This window comes from Lissotriton vulgaris, chromosome 2_1, assembly GCF_964263255.1.
Source record: "Lissotriton vulgaris chromosome 2_1, aLisVul1.2, whole genome shotgun sequence".
In the NCBI taxonomy this organism is placed as follows: domain Eukaryota; kingdom Metazoa; phylum Chordata; class Amphibia; order Caudata; family Salamandridae; genus Lissotriton; species Lissotriton vulgaris.
In genome coordinates this window covers 765927806-765945153 of record NC_141687.1, presented here as the reverse complement: position 1 = coordinate 765945153, position 17348 = coordinate 765927806, and the positions used below count along the sequence as shown (strand labels likewise).

At 49.7% G+C, this 17348-nt stretch overlaps 1 protein-coding gene across 7 annotated transcripts in view; it reads right to left on the bottom strand.

The window, feature by feature from the left end:
- UBR3 (ubiquitin protein ligase E3 component n-recognin 3) overlaps positions 1-17348 on the bottom strand; it is a 2118328-nt gene that overhangs the window by 1654094 nt on the left and 446886 nt on the right. The window lies entirely within an intron of this gene.

Below are 17348 nucleotides of genomic sequence, written 5' to 3'. Positions count from 1 at the left end.
TGGAGGTTTCTCTTGGGGGCGTGGAAGGAGATTCTTTTGTTGAGGCATTGGGTTCTGATGTTATGGGGGCCTTTGTAGGCATGTGTCAGCAATTTGAATGTTATTCTTTTTTCGACTGGGAGCCAGTGGAGGCGGTGGGTGATGTGGTAATGTCGCAGGATGCTGAGGACGAGTCTGGCTGCGGCGTTCTGGATGGTCTGGAGTTTCAGGAGGAGTGTTTTGTTGATTGCGGTGTAGAGCGAGTTTCCATAGTCCAGTCTGCTGGTGAGGAGTGTGTGGTTGACGGTATTCCTGGAGTCGGGGGTTCCATTTGAAGGTTTTGCAGAGTATGCAGTGGGTGTTGAAGACATTGTAATGTTAAGAACTGTGGACCTATATCAGTTTGTATAGGCCGTTGCTGCTCCATTCTCTTCAATGGAGCTCTCAAAATTCCAATGTTCTAATAATGGATGGGGTCCAATGACAAAACGGGGCGGATTCATGCGTAATCTACAGATAGAGTCTCTACCAGATAGAAGGTTACAAAAGATAAGTAGCTTGTTCTTCTGATAGAGACTTCTAGCCACAGATTCCTCACCTTTTGCATAGACACCAAAGCAGTATTATATGGAGGCTGGTCTGTGACTGCACTCAAACCAGAAAGTCCTGCAGGACCCAGAAGCCAAAATACTCCTCTAAACGGACCAGACTGTACACACAATGGTGCTTTCTGAACTTGGAAGGGACGCCCATGTAGGCATGAGTGGCATCAGTGGAAACGCACACAGGAGTCTCGAGTTCCACTCAAGGCGGAACGAGACTATGAGCGAGGCACCTTGGAAACTCCAATGCACTAAAGCGCTGACAATTCACTTTCTTGGTAGTGGCAAATATATCAAGCAAAGGTTCTATACATTTGCGGAAGAGGCATTGCGCCACCTCCAGGTAGAACTGCCACTCGTGATCCACTAGGTGCCGATAGCTCAGCTTGCCTCCCTTAGCGTTTAAAGAGATAGCCAGGTGGTTCACCAGCAGGAATATTCCCTGGTGGTACAGTCATTGCCTGAGGCGCAGCTCCTCCCGGTACAAGGTTTGAGACCCCACCCTGAACAGTTTGTTAAAATACCACAGGGCGGCGGTGTTGTCCGTGAGCACCTGAACAGCCTCCCTTTGATGGAGGAAAGACAGGACATCAGCTGAAATCCAGGGTCGAGGATGAACAATTGGGATCAAAGCCTGAATGCCCTGTCCAACACCACCATCCAGTCTCCAGAGCCACCAAGACATGTGCCATGGTGAGCATTCTGAATTTCAAGGCTTTGAGAGGTCACAGGTCTAAAATAGACTGCAGGCCACCATCTTTTTCGGGCATCAGAATGTAGCATGAATAAGAACCATGACATACTTCTCCCGCTGGCACACTCTCAATAGCCACTTTGGACGAAAGGGCATGCACTTCCTTCTGCAAAATGGGGGGGGGTCCTCAGTCAGTGGCTGGGTGACTGTGAAAGATACAGCAAAGAAGAGATATGATATGGCATGACCCAGAGAGTGAGTAGTAACCCTGCTCTCCTTAAAATGCTCTAGAGTGGAGTCAGCCTGTCCCTAAACAGGTGACTCCTGTCAAAGGCCATGTCCATCAGGGAGGACTGGAAATGACCTTAGAGCCCTGATAGCAGTGCTCCAGATGGGGGTCCTCTCAGCTCCTTTGGGCTTGAGGGCTTGAAGGTGCACCAGAGGGAGTTACTAAGGATCCAAAGTGCCAGAGCATGGTTGCACTGAACTCTTCCAACTGATGTGGCCTGGGTGTTGGCCATAGAAACTCTAGTTGTAAAGGCACCAGCTGCAGGATGAGCTCAAAAGTCAGCATACTTCAAGAGTGAAATTGAGAGATGTGGCACAACACCTTTGAGCCTACTCAAGATAAATGGCATGAGGGAGTGGAATCCCGCTTCAATTTCTTGTATTTCAATTATGACAGACGAATTTGACTGTAATGAAGACCAGGTTCGTTGACTTCGGGAACGCGATCGAATTTTGGAAGCAGACAGCAACTTGGAGCAGTATTGAAGGAGGAGTCTTTTTATACTTGTAAACATAAACTTCACCTCTCAGTCCCTGATGGCCTTCAGGTTCATCGACACGCAGGCCATGGAGTTGCGGCACCACAGACATACCATGTGGGTATCTGTCACGGACATTCGTTTTCATCAGTTCCTACAGGACTGAAAACCTGATGCTTTTGAGGGGGACATCCCTTGCAAACTGAGATCATTTTTGAGGTAAATGTCTCCAGTAGACACCAAGAGAGCTCTGGATCTTTGCTTGATGGTGTGGAAACTGACATTAGCCCGCAGAGTTGGGGTCTATGTGGGCTCTGCACTTAATTTCTAGATTGGAATGGCGTCAGTGAGGAGCCACACAGCACCACCTGATATGCACTAAGTTACTGCCGAAAAGTTTTTGGAACCAGCCTGGTGCTTGCGAAATATTTAAAAGATCTGGTATCTTTGGCTAGAAGTCTCTATCAGAAACCCCAGTACAGATTTTCAGCCTAATTAGATGTGGATACCATAGTCACTTTTTTCTACATACAAGATGAGCCAATATATCACATTTCCTGGTTCAAGAAGATCATTAATACTGATAGGTCCTATTGTAGTAACAAGCTTTCTTTTTTCAATCATGGCAAGCCCTAGTTATACATAGTTCCTAACCTTCCGCATTTTGCATTATTGATCTTTTACCCACGAAGATACCACGTATTTGCACTGGAATCAACAGACAGTTTGCTTATTTGCAGTAGTGAACGCATTTTATTTCATTATGTCCTACTGTCTTTTTACCATAGCTCACCCTGCAACACAATTCACAGCGGTACTCGTGCCACAATTTCAACTACACATTTGACTGAACCTGAAACTGGATTGAATCTTAGATCTTTACTTTATAGGATTGAGCACTTACCTAATCACCACTATACATAAACTTTAGGTAATCCTCGCATAATTTTCGCTCTTGCAATTAGAAAGAGTAGTAAAGTTGCACACTGCAGCGCCACACTGCAGCGAAAACTGCCTTTGCCATGTATAAAAAGACTATTTTGATATTTTCATAAGTCACCCCTAAAGTGTGCATTGTAAGCATTCAGGGCATGGTCTAATATATAAAAATAGGACATGCTACATATAGACGTTAAGTGTGCCCTAAAAACGAAATAATACCCAAAAGTTATTTTACTATGTAGAAGAGGCTAGACTTTGTAGGCCTATATGAGATTAAAATCTAGATTGTCTACTTACGCTTAAGAAAAGAGAAGAAAACTAGGCTTTTAAAATGCAACCACAAGTGATTGCCATAAGTTAGACTATTTCTACAACTGAGTTGGAATATATATTATTGGGGAGAGTTGATGACTCTGAGAACAGTAGCTTACCTCTGGGCCCAGGAAAGGTCAATGTGTGTTCACTGATAACCATGTAGCATTACTTCGGTATCTGGGAGTGGACAGGAACAGTTGGTAGAACAAAGTGTAACTTTAGCACTACCTCTTTTGACTTGGAGATGCCGGGGGGGGTGCTTCTCATTTTCACCCCTAACCCTCCTAGACAGTCTGCCCCTAGTCACAGTGAAAGAGAAAATTGTTCTGCTATGTATCACACTTTCAGAGTCGGTATACACATCTTGGGTGGGTAGATGTAATAAATCTAGCTTAGTGGACAATGGCTTGCTTATGAACCCAGGAAAGGCCAATGGATGCTAAATGCTGACTGCTTAGCAGGAATTAGCTATCTGAGAGCAGATCCGAACAGCTGGAATAACACACAGCAGCTTTAGCACAGATTCTTAAACTTGCAGATGCCAAGAAGGACCTATTCTATTCATCCCCACAACCGTCCTAGACAGTAGGGTCAGCACAGTAGGAAGGAAAATAGTCATGACCCTTTCTAGTGCGGAAGTGACAAAAAAGCTGAAGACAGGCCTGGTGGCAACTGGGTCCAACCATCTTGATCAGTACCTCTATAATCGTGACACTGATACATAGTGTTTAGAGAACGTATTCCCTAACCATACTTGCTTGGTTATATATTGCAGGGTGATTTTTATAAAACAAAAGAGCGGATATTTGGTCCGGAAAAAGGTGTAGACTACTTATAATAGTGAAACCTGCACTTCGGAGGAGACTTATTCCCTTGTACGTATAATATTTTCAAATTTTTTAGGTGGGTAATTTGTTGGGACAGCTTTATGTTCAAGCATCTGTTTAGTAGTAGGGAAATCTAGAATTTGACGATGGCATTTTAGTTTCATTTTTTTCATCCTAGAGCAGGGCGTTTCCGAAATAAGTTTTAACCACCACGGAGAAATAGGTGTCTTAGAGGAAGCAGCCCCTTTGGTTAATGTATTGCATCACCACATTTGGTGGATATTTCTTGAACTATTTTTATAGTCTACGATGAGAGTTTTAAAATGCTCAGGGTGGGATTTGGGATGTGAGAGTGTGCATGACTGCTTGATGTCACCATGCAGAGCCAAAGGTCTAATATATGTATTAATTATGTGTTAACAATGTATATGAATTTGTTATAAAATTGTATATGAATTTAATTTGTATATTTATGCAATTTTTTTTAGAATATTATGAAGTTGTTGGGAGATATTTTATGATTGAGCATGAAGAAGGTGGTTGGACCGTTTAAATACCACCGAAACGCGTAGCTTCCTGGATTTTATGATCACTAAACCCTATGGGCTCTTATTGACAAAAATATAGAAGTACACATCTTGATGTAGAATCTGAATGACTCTCTGGGTTTAGTGTGTGCCTTTCAAATTCTGCACTTTTTAATTATTGTATTCTCCCTATTTGTATTTGTGATTTACTGCATAAGTTGAAAAATCATGTGATTTATTGTGGATTTTTTTATTGTTATAAAACTTTTTAATTCATGAACAATACTTAATAAATAAGTATTCGAATATTGTTTTTTGGTATCTGCTATTTATGTTGATGAATGGGTGACTGTATGTACATGTGGAATGTTTTTATGATGGTATGCTCATAGAAAGTTCAAAGGGAAGGAGGCGTGGCTAAGGCGCCGATGTAGGTGGAAGCGGGACTCCGGAGCTCCTCCGTGCCCGCCTCGCACCACCGCATATCCTGAACCCCGGCTCGCACCCAGACCCCCCAAAAGTACATAGGAGGGCAACGGGGGCACGCAGGGTGAGTTTGGTGGACTGGGGGCTTTCAGAGTCGGTATACACATCTTGGGTGGGTAGATGTAATAAATCTAGCTTAGTGGACAATGGCTTGCTTATGAACCCAGGAAAGGCCAATGGATGCTAAATGCTGACTGCTTAGCAGGAATTAGCTATCTGAGAGCAGATCCGAACAGCTGGAATAACACACAGCAGCTTTAGCACAGATTCTTAAACTTGCAGATGCCAAGAAGGACCTATTCTATTCATCCCCACAACCGTCCTAGACAGTAGGGTCAGCACAGTAGGAAGGAAAATAGTCATGACCCTTTCTAGTGCGGAAGTGACAAAAAAGCTGAAGACAGGCCTGGTGGCAACTGGGTCCAACCATCTTGATCAGTACCTCTATAATCGTGACACTGATACATAGTGTTTAGAGAACGTATTCCCTAACCATACTTGCTTGGTTATATATTGCAGGGTGATTTTTATAAAACAAAAGAGCGGATATTTGGTCCGGAAAAAGGTGTAGACTACTTATAATAGTGAAACCTGCACTTCGGAGGAGACTTATTCCCTTGTACGTATAATATTTTCAAATTTTTTAGGTGGGTAATTTGTTGGGACAGCTTTATGTTCAAGCATCTGTTTAGTAGTAGGGAAATCTAGAATTTGACGATGGCATTTTAGTTTCATTTTTTTCATCCTAGAGCAGGGCGTTTCCGAAATAAGTTTTAACCACCACGGAGAAATAGGTGTCTTAGAGGAAGCAGCCCCTTTGGTTAATGTATTGCATCACCACATTTGGTGGATATTTCTTGAACTATTTTTATAGTCTACGATGAGAGTTTTAAAATGCTCAGGGTGGGATTTGGGATGTGAGAGTGTGCATGACTGCTTGATGTCACCATGCAGAGCCAAAGGTCTAATATATGTATTAATTATGTGTTAACAATGTATATGAATTTGTTATAAAATTGTATATGAATTTAATTTGTATATTTATGCAATTTTTTTTAGAATATTATGAAGTTGTTGGGAGATATTTTATGATTGAGCATGAAGAAGGTGGTTGGACCGTTTAAATACCACCGAAACGCGTAGCTTCCTGGATTTTATGATCACTAAACCCTATGGGCTCTTATTGACAAAAATATAGAAGTACACATCTTGATGTAGAATCTGAATGACTCTCTGGGTTTAGTGTGTGCCTTTCAAATTCTGCACTTTTTAATTATTGTATTCTCCCTATTTGTATTTGTGATTTACTGCATAAGTTGAAAAATCATGTGATTTATTGTGGATTTTTTTATTGTTATAAAACTTTTTAATTCATGAACAATACTTAATAAATAAGTATTCGAATATTGTTTTTTGGTATCTGCTATTTATGTTGATGAATGGGTGACTGTATGTACATGTGGAATGTTTTTATGATGGTATGCTCATAGAAAGTTCAAAGGGAAGGAGGCGTGGCTAAGGCGCCGATGTAGGTGGAAGCGGGACTCCGGAGCTCCTCCGTGCCCGCCTCGCACCACCGCATATCCTGAACCCCGGCTCGCACCCAGACCCCCCAAAAGTACATAGGAGGGCAACGGGGGCACGCAGGGTGAGTTTGGTGGACTGGGGGCCCCTGTGTACACCCCCCCTGGACTTAAGGATTCGAGCGCGGCTCCCGGGGAGGAGAGCGCCCAAAATGGCGGCCGCCGTCCTGGCCTGAAGTGCCTGGCGGCTGGTTCCAGGAGGCGAGGAAGGACCCCCTGACGCGGTGACGACTGACCGCTGGCCGGCGGACAACCCCCGGAGACAGGACAAAGGTGAGGGGACCTGGCTGGCACACTCGCGGGCGACGCTGAAGGACGGGAGTCGGCGACCTTGCCTGGCCCTAAGATGGCGCCGGCGGAGACCGAGTGACCGCGTTGGCGGCCGGCGACAGAGCTCCTGGTGCTGCGTGGACCGCTGGGCCAGCGCACAACACACGACCCGACCTCCTGGTGGTGGCGTTGGGGAGAGCGGAGTTTGAGGGACTGACTGCCCTTCCCCCCCCCTGTCACGAGGCGCCTACCTGAGCTGGGTGACTGTCTGCGGGGCTGTAGGGGCCGAGTGGAGGCCTGGACCTACGAGGGGCACCTGTCCTGATCTCCCGGTGACGGCCTTGCCAGGGAGCCTGTGCCACTGTGGATTGGCAGCACGCGCACACGGGGGGCGAAGAGGGGAACAGGAGACGAGGTGCTGACTCCCCACCCCCATGAATCCCTGAAGCTCCGGGCGGAAAGAGGTGCCTGCCTGACCGGGGGCGTCCGAGCACAGCGGACCAGGTTCTCATCGGTGCCTATCCTGCCTTAGCCTTCTAGGTGCCCGGACCAGGGGCACTGGTGCCACACGACGCCGGCGGAGACTGGCCCTTGAACTGGACCCCACGAGACGCAGGCCTAGTGGTCGGAAGGCACGGCGGACCGGAGGCGGACCAAGGACGGAGTGAGGGAGAGCATCGGTGGCCACCGCAGGGGCGCTTGACGATCACCGACCGCCAGGATGGTGCGGGGCAACAGCAGGAAGAAAGGCTTCGAGGCCCTGAGGCGGGATGACCCGGGGCACCTCGCCGAGGACGACCCGCCGGGGGAAGGGGCCGGGAGCTCGACCCGCCCACGGGATCCCTCTCTGGGGGACATAATGCAGGCGATTGTGGCGTCGCGGGAGGCACTTGAGAAGCGCATGGACACCATAGGGTCGGACCTAAGCCTGTTGAAGGACGACCACAGGAAACTGAAGGAGCGGGTGACGACCTCGGAGGTGGCCCTGAAAACCTTGCCAGGGGACGTGGCGGAGCTCAAAACGTCATTGGCGGTAATGGCCCAGAAGGTGCGGGTCCTGGAGCTCCGAGCAGAGGACAGTGAAGGACGCTCTCGGCGCAATAACCTCCGCCTGGTGGGGGTCCCTGAGAACGCAGAGGGGCGGGATGCGGTCACCTACCTGGAGGGCTGGCTACGATCCGAGGTGGCCCCGGAGGGACTCTCGCCGTTCTTTGCCATTGAGCGCGCACACAGGGTCCCTGCGCGTCCCCCCAAACCGGGGGTGCCTCCGCGCCCGATTGTGCTGCGGCTGCTGCACTTCAGAGACAGAGACCATATACTGCGGAGGGTGAGGGAAATCCCGGACCTGAGAATAGAGAACAGCAGGGTCATGGTCTTTCCGGACTTCACCAGAGATGTGCAGAAGCAGCGTGCCTCCTTCCTGGCGCTCAAACGAAAATTGAGATCACTGCACCTGCCCTACGCTATGCTGTTCCCGGCGCGGCTGCGGGTGGTCGATGGGGATCGCACTCACTTTTTCCTGACGCCGCAGGAAGCTTGGAGTTGGCTGGACGCGAGAGGGGAACCGGGCGCGGGCCCCACGCCGCAGACCCCCCCCAGGAGACACTCCGCCGAAGGGACACCGTCGCGACGATCTGGCTCCCCAACGGGCTGGCAGCAGGAGCAAGCCAAGGCGGTGCAAGCGGTGGCGGCCATCAGCCAGGGGGACGCCAGCCCCTCCAGCAGCGCATCTGAGCAGTCGAAGGACAGCACTCTCAGCCCTGGCTCCAGCAGTGGGCACGAACATTCTGAGATGGACCTGCCGGTGGTGACCCCCCAGACAGCGGAAGGTATCCTTGGCTGAGGAGGAGCGTGAGACCTAGGCCGCACAAGTAAGATAATGGGACATGCAGGTGGGGGGGGGGGGGACCGCTTCTGGACGCTCTGCAGTGGGATGCGGATGCCCCCCCCGGGACTTCGCACTGGCACCGTGGGGGACGGGGTGAGTCGGGGGGCCTCTCCTGATTGTTGTTAGGGGTAGTGGGGCGGGGGCGGGGGGCTTCGGACCTGTCTGGAGCCGGTATCGCTGCCACTCCAGCCCTACTATGTAGTGATACGCTCTTTGATTCTTGAGTTTGGATGGGGTTTCCACGTTGGTTGTCTGTCCGGGGGTGTGGGAGTTGGGGTAGTTTGATTGTGCAGGTTGGGGGGGGGGACGGGGGGGGGACCTAGGCGTGCTGGGGGGGTTGCCGGGAGAGTGAATGGAGTGGATGGGGCTTGGCAGACTTCGCCATGGGATCCGACTTAGGCTATAGATGTCTCACATGGAACGTAAGGGGGATGCACTCGATGCACAGGCGTCATAAGATCCACTCATACCTGGTCAGGCGGGGCATACACATTGCCTTCCTTCAGGAAACCCATCTGCTGGACAAAGAAGGGAGGGCACTGCAGCGGCGCTGGAGGGGGCAGGTCTTTCACACCGGCTACTCCGCTTATGCTAGGGGGGTGGCCATCTGGGTGCGGGCGGGGATTCCCTACCAATGCACACAACAGGTGATTGACCCAGAGGGGAGGTACATAATGGTGCGCGGCAAGCTGGACGGGAGGGACCTTAACCTGGGTTGCATATACGCCCCAAATGTGGACCAACCTGCATTCCTCGCACAACTGTCCAATAAACTAGCTCAGTTTCTGGTGGAACCCTTGCTCCTGGGCGGCGACTTTAACAGCGTGGCAGACGTTAACCTGGATAGATCCCACCCTCCCCTTCCGAATGCACCAGCTGGTAAACTTGCACTCGCGCGCTCGGCCTGGCAGCGCCGGTGGGGACTGGTTGACTCCTGGAGGGCTAACCATCCGTCGGACAGGGACTACTCCTTCTTCTCCGCTCTCCACGAACTACATGTCCGCATTGACGCCTTACTATGCTCGCAGGACGTGCACGCGGAGGTGTGCCACAGTGAGTATCTCACGCGCTCGATCTCGGACCACAACCCACTCCTCATGCGGCTGCGCTGGTCGCAGCTCCGCCCGAGGATCCCGGCTTGGAAGCTCCGCCCTGAGGCGCTGGACGATCAGCTCTTCCGTGCCACGATTGCCTCGGGCATTGAGGCATATTTCCAGGAGAACGCGGGTACGGCGGGGTCGGCCGCGACGGAATGGGACGCCTTCAAATCGGTACTTCGGGTCCAGTGCATTGCAACGGCTTCGGGAGTGCGGAGAACGCTACTGGAAGACATCGAGAGAGAGGACGAGACCCTGCGGAGACTAGAGAGGGCGAGACCTGAGCGGCCGGACACTCACGAGGCCCTGCTAGGGGCGCGAGAGGCGGTGGCGGCGACAGTGGAGCGTCTCCGATGCTTTGACTACAAGGCCTACCTCACGCGAGCGCACTCGGAACGCGACAAATCGGGGGCTCTCCTGGCCTGGCTGGCCAACCCGTCCCGTCGAAGCTCGGTCATTCTTGAGCTCCGAGACCAGGCGGGGGCGGCGAGGTTCGATCAACAGGGAATTAACGCATTGTTTTATGACTACTACACAGAGCTCTACCGCAGCAGGGTCCTCCCGTCGGCGGAGGAGTTTAGGGCCTTTCTGGAGGGTCTTGACCTACCGGAGCTGGAGGAGGGGATTGCAAAGCGACTTGGGGACAAGATTGAGGAGAGGGAGGTACGGGTGGCCATCAAAAGCATGGCAAGAAATAAGACGCCGGGCACCGATGGATTCCCGACGGAATTCTACCTCACCTACACGGATCTCCTAGCGCCCCGGCTGACGTGGGTTTACAACGAGTCAAGGCGGCTAGGCTGCCTCCCGGCGTCCACGAGAGAGGCGCTGATAGTCCCCCTACTGAAGCCGGGTAAGCAGCCATGGGACAGGTCGGCGTATCGCCCACTGTCCATGCTCAACCTGGACTATAAGATTCTGAGCAAGATCTTGGCGACGCGTTTGCTCCCTCACATGCCCATGCTGGTACATGCGGACCAATCGGGCTTCATCCCGGCCCGCAATACAGCGCTTAACGTGCGGCGACTCCTGCACATACTAGAGGCCGACACTTACGACGGGGATGAGGCAGTGGTGTTTGCTGTCGACATGGAGAAGGCCTTCGACAGCCTGGAATGGCCGTATCTCTTCCATGTGTTGCGAGCGCTGGGCCTGGGCGAAGGCTTCGTAGGTTGGACGAGGCTGCTCTATACGAACGCGACGGCAAGGGTCAGGACGGGGAGGATCATCTCTGAGATGTGCGGAGTGGGCAGGGGCACCCGTCAGGGTTGCCCTCTTTCCCCCCTGCTGTTTGCCTTGGCCGTCGAGCCGCTGGCGGCTCGGGCCCGGCTGGGGCAGGCGTATCGGGGCCTGGACGTCTATGGTCAAGACCACCACATCGCACTATACGCAGATGATCTGCTAATGTTCCTGGCGGATTCGACGGACTCCCTGCGAGGAGCTAAGGCCCTCCTGCAATCGCTGGGTAGAATCTCGGGCCTCCGAGTGAACTGGGAGAAGTCCCACCTATTCCCGGCCCGCCCACGGAGGGCATGCCCGCAAACTACAGAGGGAGTGACCTGGGAAGAGAGGAGCCTGCGATACCTTGGCACCTCGATCTTCCATGACAGAGCCGATATCCTTGAGGGCAATATCGGTACGGCGATACGGCACACTAGAGAGAATTTCGACTTTTGGGGCACGCTCCCACTGTCACTTATGGGCAGGGTGGCGTTGCTCAAGATGGTAACCCTCCCGCGGCTGCTTTACTTCTTCGGGACCCTCCCGATCTGGATCCCGGCGAGCTACTTTCGGCGGCTGCGATCGATGGTCATCGGCTTCCTGTGGGGGTCGGGAAGACGCAGGGTGGCCCATGCCACGCTTCTCCGCCCTAGGGCGGAAGGAGGTCTAGCGGTGCCGGACTACGAGCTCTACTACTTAGCGGCGCAGCTGCAATGGCTGACACAGTGGGTGGCTCGGGCCAGGAGGGGGGAGGATGGAGCAGGAGAACCGGCGGGTCCGGTCCAGGTGTTGTCCCGGATTGTCCTGGGACTGCCGATGGGGGACTTCCACCTCACCCAGGAGTTTGCGACGGCCCGGAAATGCTGGAACAGATATCGCCGGAGATGCGGTGTTACGGTTCCTTACGCACCAGAGATCCCGCTTAGACTCTGCGAGGCGCTTCCGCATGGAGGCTCGTGGCGCGGGCTGAGCGGCTGGGACCAGCAGGGGCTGTCATCCATAGGCGACCTGTACGAAAATGGAGTGATGTTGCCCTTCGACCTCCTGCAGGACCGCTTCGAACTGGCTGGTGGGGACTTCCTTCTTCATGCGGCTTTAACGGCGGCGATCCGCAAACACTGGGGGGCGGGCATTTCGGAGCCACCATTGTCCCTGGGATGTCAGTACGTCGTAATGATGGCGGGGACGGTCAAAGCGGTCACGTGCCTGACTCGACGCATGGTCTCGGAATCCACCGCTCCGCTGCTGACCCTGAAGACGAAATGGGAGGCCGATCTGGCGACTGAGATCCCCGAAGAGGCCTGGAATGGTATACTGGAGGGGGCCCGGAACGGCACGCGCAACGCAAGGTTCCAGCTGGTGCACTTTTATGTCCTACATAGGGCGTATCTGACCCCTGATAAATTACATAAGTACTTCCCGGCTCACCCAGCGTCCTGCCCGCGCTGCCCGGCGGATCCCGCAGATTTCCGACACATGTTCTGGTCCTGTCCCGAGCTGGGGCCCTTCTGGGGGGAGGTGGTGGAGGTCCTGAGGGAGGTGACGGAGAGGGACCTGCAACTCACCATGGCACATTGCATACTACATTGGTTCCCACACACATCAAAGAACAAAGTCACTAGCAAGTTCCTGGACTTGGGGCTTCTCCTGGCGAAGCGGGCCATTACGTCCCAGTGGAAGGCGTCCCGGGGCCCCGTAGTAGAGCGCTGGAAGGCTGAACTGCTTAAATGGGCTAGATGTGAGGGTGAGCTTCGCCTGCGAGCTGCGCTCAGGATAGACAATGACTTGGCACTGGAGAGGGCCAGGGCGTGGGAGGGGCTGGTCCTAGATCTCACGCTCCTGGACGAGGAGGAGGAGGAATCCCCGGTACATAGCCCGGCTTCAGAGGGACGCCCGCCTGACGGGGGGGCGGCATAGACCCGCTCGACTATAGCACTGCCCTTGCGTTCCATCGAGATGTTTTACGGATGATTGCAGACGGATCCTGGTACCATGCTTCGGGTCTGATCTTGGTGACAAGGCTGAGAGTTCAATTAGGTGATACTCTGGCACGCCTGGGGGGGTGGGGGGGCTGGGTAGGGGGCAGGGAAAGTTGGGGGGGGGGAATCCTGGACGGGGATGGCGGGGTAGGAAAAGTTGAGGGGGTTTAGGGGAAGGGGAGGGGGGTATGTTCAAGGGAGTTGCACAGGAACTCTTGGCCTCAACTGGACTTGGGACAGAGGAGAGGGAGTGTTAGGTCCGAAAAGCAGCGTTGCCGTTTCCCATCCACTTGTTGGCTGTAGCCACGCACAGAATGTTCTAACGCAGTTTCCTAGGTACCTACGACTTTGCCGCTCGACCTCCGGGGTGCGAGCTGAATGGCTGTGTGATACTGGGGAGTGGGAGCGGAACTCACACTGAGCATCAAGGGGAATGGCATAAATTGTACTGTGTACTTATCCATCATAGCTGCAATAAAAAGATATTTACAAAAAAAAAAAAAAAAAAAATAGAAAGTTCAAAGGGAATTTCTTGCTGACTTGATCTCCTTAACTTATTGCAATGATCTGGGTGTCATTTTACTCTTTAAATGTTATCTATTTTTTCTAAATTGGCTTAGGACTTTTATTGCATTGTCTTGTTTACATTAAAATCACTGTTGCTGCTTGAACTTCGTATCCATTCCTCTGGGAGTTGCTTGCTGCTTGACCCATAGCTAACAGGGTAAAGATTTTTTCAGGACTGAACTTTGAACTAACCACAGTGGGTTTATCGAGTTGGTGTGGGTTTCTACCCAAATTAAGAATCCAATTTCCTAAAACTATCAAAAGAGAGATTCTAGAGATCTACCAAAATAAACATATTATTCAAGCTCATCACCCTAATTCACAGCCAAGTGCGCATTAAAAGAAAAAGAAATGGTAAGTGGTAGAGCATTGATAGACATGATGGTATAAAAAATGCCTCTGGTTAGCAAAAATATTATCTGGAGGGAGAACTGCCCCAAATTAGCTGGGGTCACTGATCAGATTTCAGAAACATAATAAGCAAAAAAAAAAATCAAATACATTTATAGGTTTTAAAATATTAATCTTAACAGAACTAACATGTATCTGTTTTCATGCAATATACTACCACTTACATTGCGGGCGACAAGTTTACTTGTGGCTCTTAACCAGTTGACTGCGGCCCGAATTCCGCCAAGGTGCGGGAATTTTAATCAGTGGGCGGGGTTTGGATGGCCCTCAGCCGTCCCCCGCACACGCCCACCGTCATGTGGGTCAGCATGAAATGGGTTAATCCATTGTCATTTTCATTGGTTTTTAATGTTTATGTCATGCTAATAAATGGAGTGCTGGAATATCCGTGTACCCTAAATGCCAGATTTTTCACACATCTCGCTAGAGTGATCAAACTTACTACAGGTGACTTATGATTGATAATGCCTATTGCCAGCAACTTTTTTCACGTTAGAGGAGGATTTCAGGCATTATTTGCAGTTTAAACAAGCATTGGTAATTGCATTAGGTTTCGCCTATGTGATTAATAATAAGCTTTTTGTTGCAAGTTGTAACTTGCTGAGTAGTTGTACAATATAAGTTACAGGAAGTCTATTAAGTGATATGACAAAAAGGCAAATATATATTGTGCTGTTACTAGTGGTATAGTGCGGGTATAAGCAAAGTTTTGAAAAATGAATTGAAAGAGGGAAATAATAGAACTAACTGATGTAATAGCAATGTTATGAGTTTGAATGAGTTCTGGCAACTCTTGGGCCAGGTGCCACTGCAACTGCGGTTCCTTTCAAATCATGCCCCTAGTGCCTGCAAGATAACTGCATTTGTGACTGTCTGTTTAGTAGTAAAATATAGCAATATTTGGTGTTTAGAGGAGTTCTGACAACTATTGGCCCGGGTGCCACTGCACCTTCAGCACCATTGAAGTCATGGCCCTGATGCCTGCTAGATAACTACACTTATGACTGCCTGTTTAGTAGTTAACTTTAGTAATATTCTGCATATAAATGCAATTACAATACAATACAATACAATATATTTATTGGGATCCATAGAGCTTTTGGCCCTGGTTGCCATCGCACCTATTGCACCATTTTAATCAAGCCCTTTTTAACTGCAAGATAACTGCAATTGTGTCTGTCTGTGTAGTAATAAAATATAGCAATAGAAGATGTTTAGAGGAGTTCTGACAACTTTTGGGGCCGGAGCCACTGCACCTGCTGCACAGTTCAAATCATGACCCTGTTGTCCTCAAGGTGTCTGTAGCTGTGACTGCCTGTTTAGTAGTAAAATATAGAAATATTAGGTATTTAGTGGGATGCCTAGAGCTTTAAAGTTCTGGTGCTACTCCACCTTTCAAATCATGCCTCTAAGGCCAGCTAGATAAATGGACTTCTGTCTTGTTTAGTAGTAATATTAAGCAATAATCTGGGTTTAGCCTGTATAGTAGTAAAGTATAGCAATATTAGATGTTTAGAGGAGTTCTGACAACTGGTGCGCCCGGTGCTACTGCACCTGCTGCACCATTCAAATCATGACCCTGTTGTCTGCAAGGTAACTGCACTAGCGATTGCCTGTTTAGGAATAAAATATAGCAATATTAGGTGTTTATTGGGGTGCCTGGAGATTTTGGTCCCTGTGCCACTGCACCTGCTGCACTATTGAAATCATGACCCTAGTGCTTGCTAGATACCTGCACTTATGACTGCCTGTTTAGTTGTAAAATATAGCAATATTAGGTGTTTAGAGGCGTTCTGACAACTTTTGTGGGGGAGGGGGTTAACAAGAAATTTTCCACACCGGGTACCACCTGACCATGCTAGGCTACTGGGAATGCGCTGTCTGGTACATACGGGGCATTCCTGCCCTTTTCTTAAGACGCACAGCAGTGCATTGGAAAGGCTTGGTGCATTGCTGTGCGTCAAAATACTGTAAATAAGGCCCATCATTTTAAAACACAAACCACTAGTGAACTAATAGGCAGACAGTTGTGATGTAAATCCTGTAGGTTGCCCAGATTGTTAACCACATGGCTGCTGGGCGTTTTCCCCCCTTGTGCTGGAAAATGCCATTTTAGTGGCACCATGACGAGCTCAGCTCGTCATCAGCACACGACACCCGTGGGTGATGACGAGCTGAGCTCGTCATCAGCATCGAAAGGGTTAAAGAGCAACATTATAGTCTATTAAATCACACACAATAGGTTTTTGAACAGCTGGTATTCTGAAGTCGCATATTTGAAAGGCATTTCATATGCAACAATGAAGAAAAATAAGTTTTGGTAAAATAAAATATTTGTCTAAAATTGCACAAGCTAAGCAGGGAAGCTACGATTTTAGCAGGTTTAACTTTGTACAAATCAGCCACTAAAGTGCATTTATTTGTCTTTACTCTTTTATACCATTGCTTTGATTATAATGCGTTGCTCATTTTCTGCTGTTTTTCTTTAGGGCAAGGCATTGAAACATTTAACATGAAAACCAGTTACATTGTTTTTGTAACCTGGGAAGATAAAAGTGATCTGCCCAGAATTACAGGATGTTGAGCGCTGCCGAGATTCGAACATGGTTCATCGACTCTAAAGTGAGCAGCAGCTCTCGCCATAGGGCAACAGAAGACACATGTAAGCTTATTAAAAAGGAAGAACAGAAGTTACTTACCTGTAAACTGTGGTTCTCCAGTATTGGTGTCTTTCATAGATTCACATGCTTGAATAAGTCCCCGCCGTCGAAGTGGGAGTCCCACGGTACATAACATAGTAGTAAGAAGCATATATACATAAATATATACATAATTTATACATATAAAATAATATTCCATAACATGTATATTCTTTAAAAAAATAAAGTCTTGAAGTACCATAGAACAAAATAGGTCCATAGAAAGCATTGAGGGAGAGCTCACTTTAGTAACATATCAGTGTCATTATAATAGTCCACTTTCCAGCCAATCAGGCTGTAGCACCCTCTAGAACCTTCTCCTCAGAAGCTCAAGCCCTCAGATTTTCGTAGCTCAGGAGTGATCAAGAGTGCATGAGGAGAAGAGAGCCTCTGAGGGGAGGAAGGGTGGGTTGCATGTGAATCTATGAAAGACACCAATACTGAAGAACCACAGTTTACAGGTAAGTAACTTCTGTTCTTCTCCAGTATTAGGG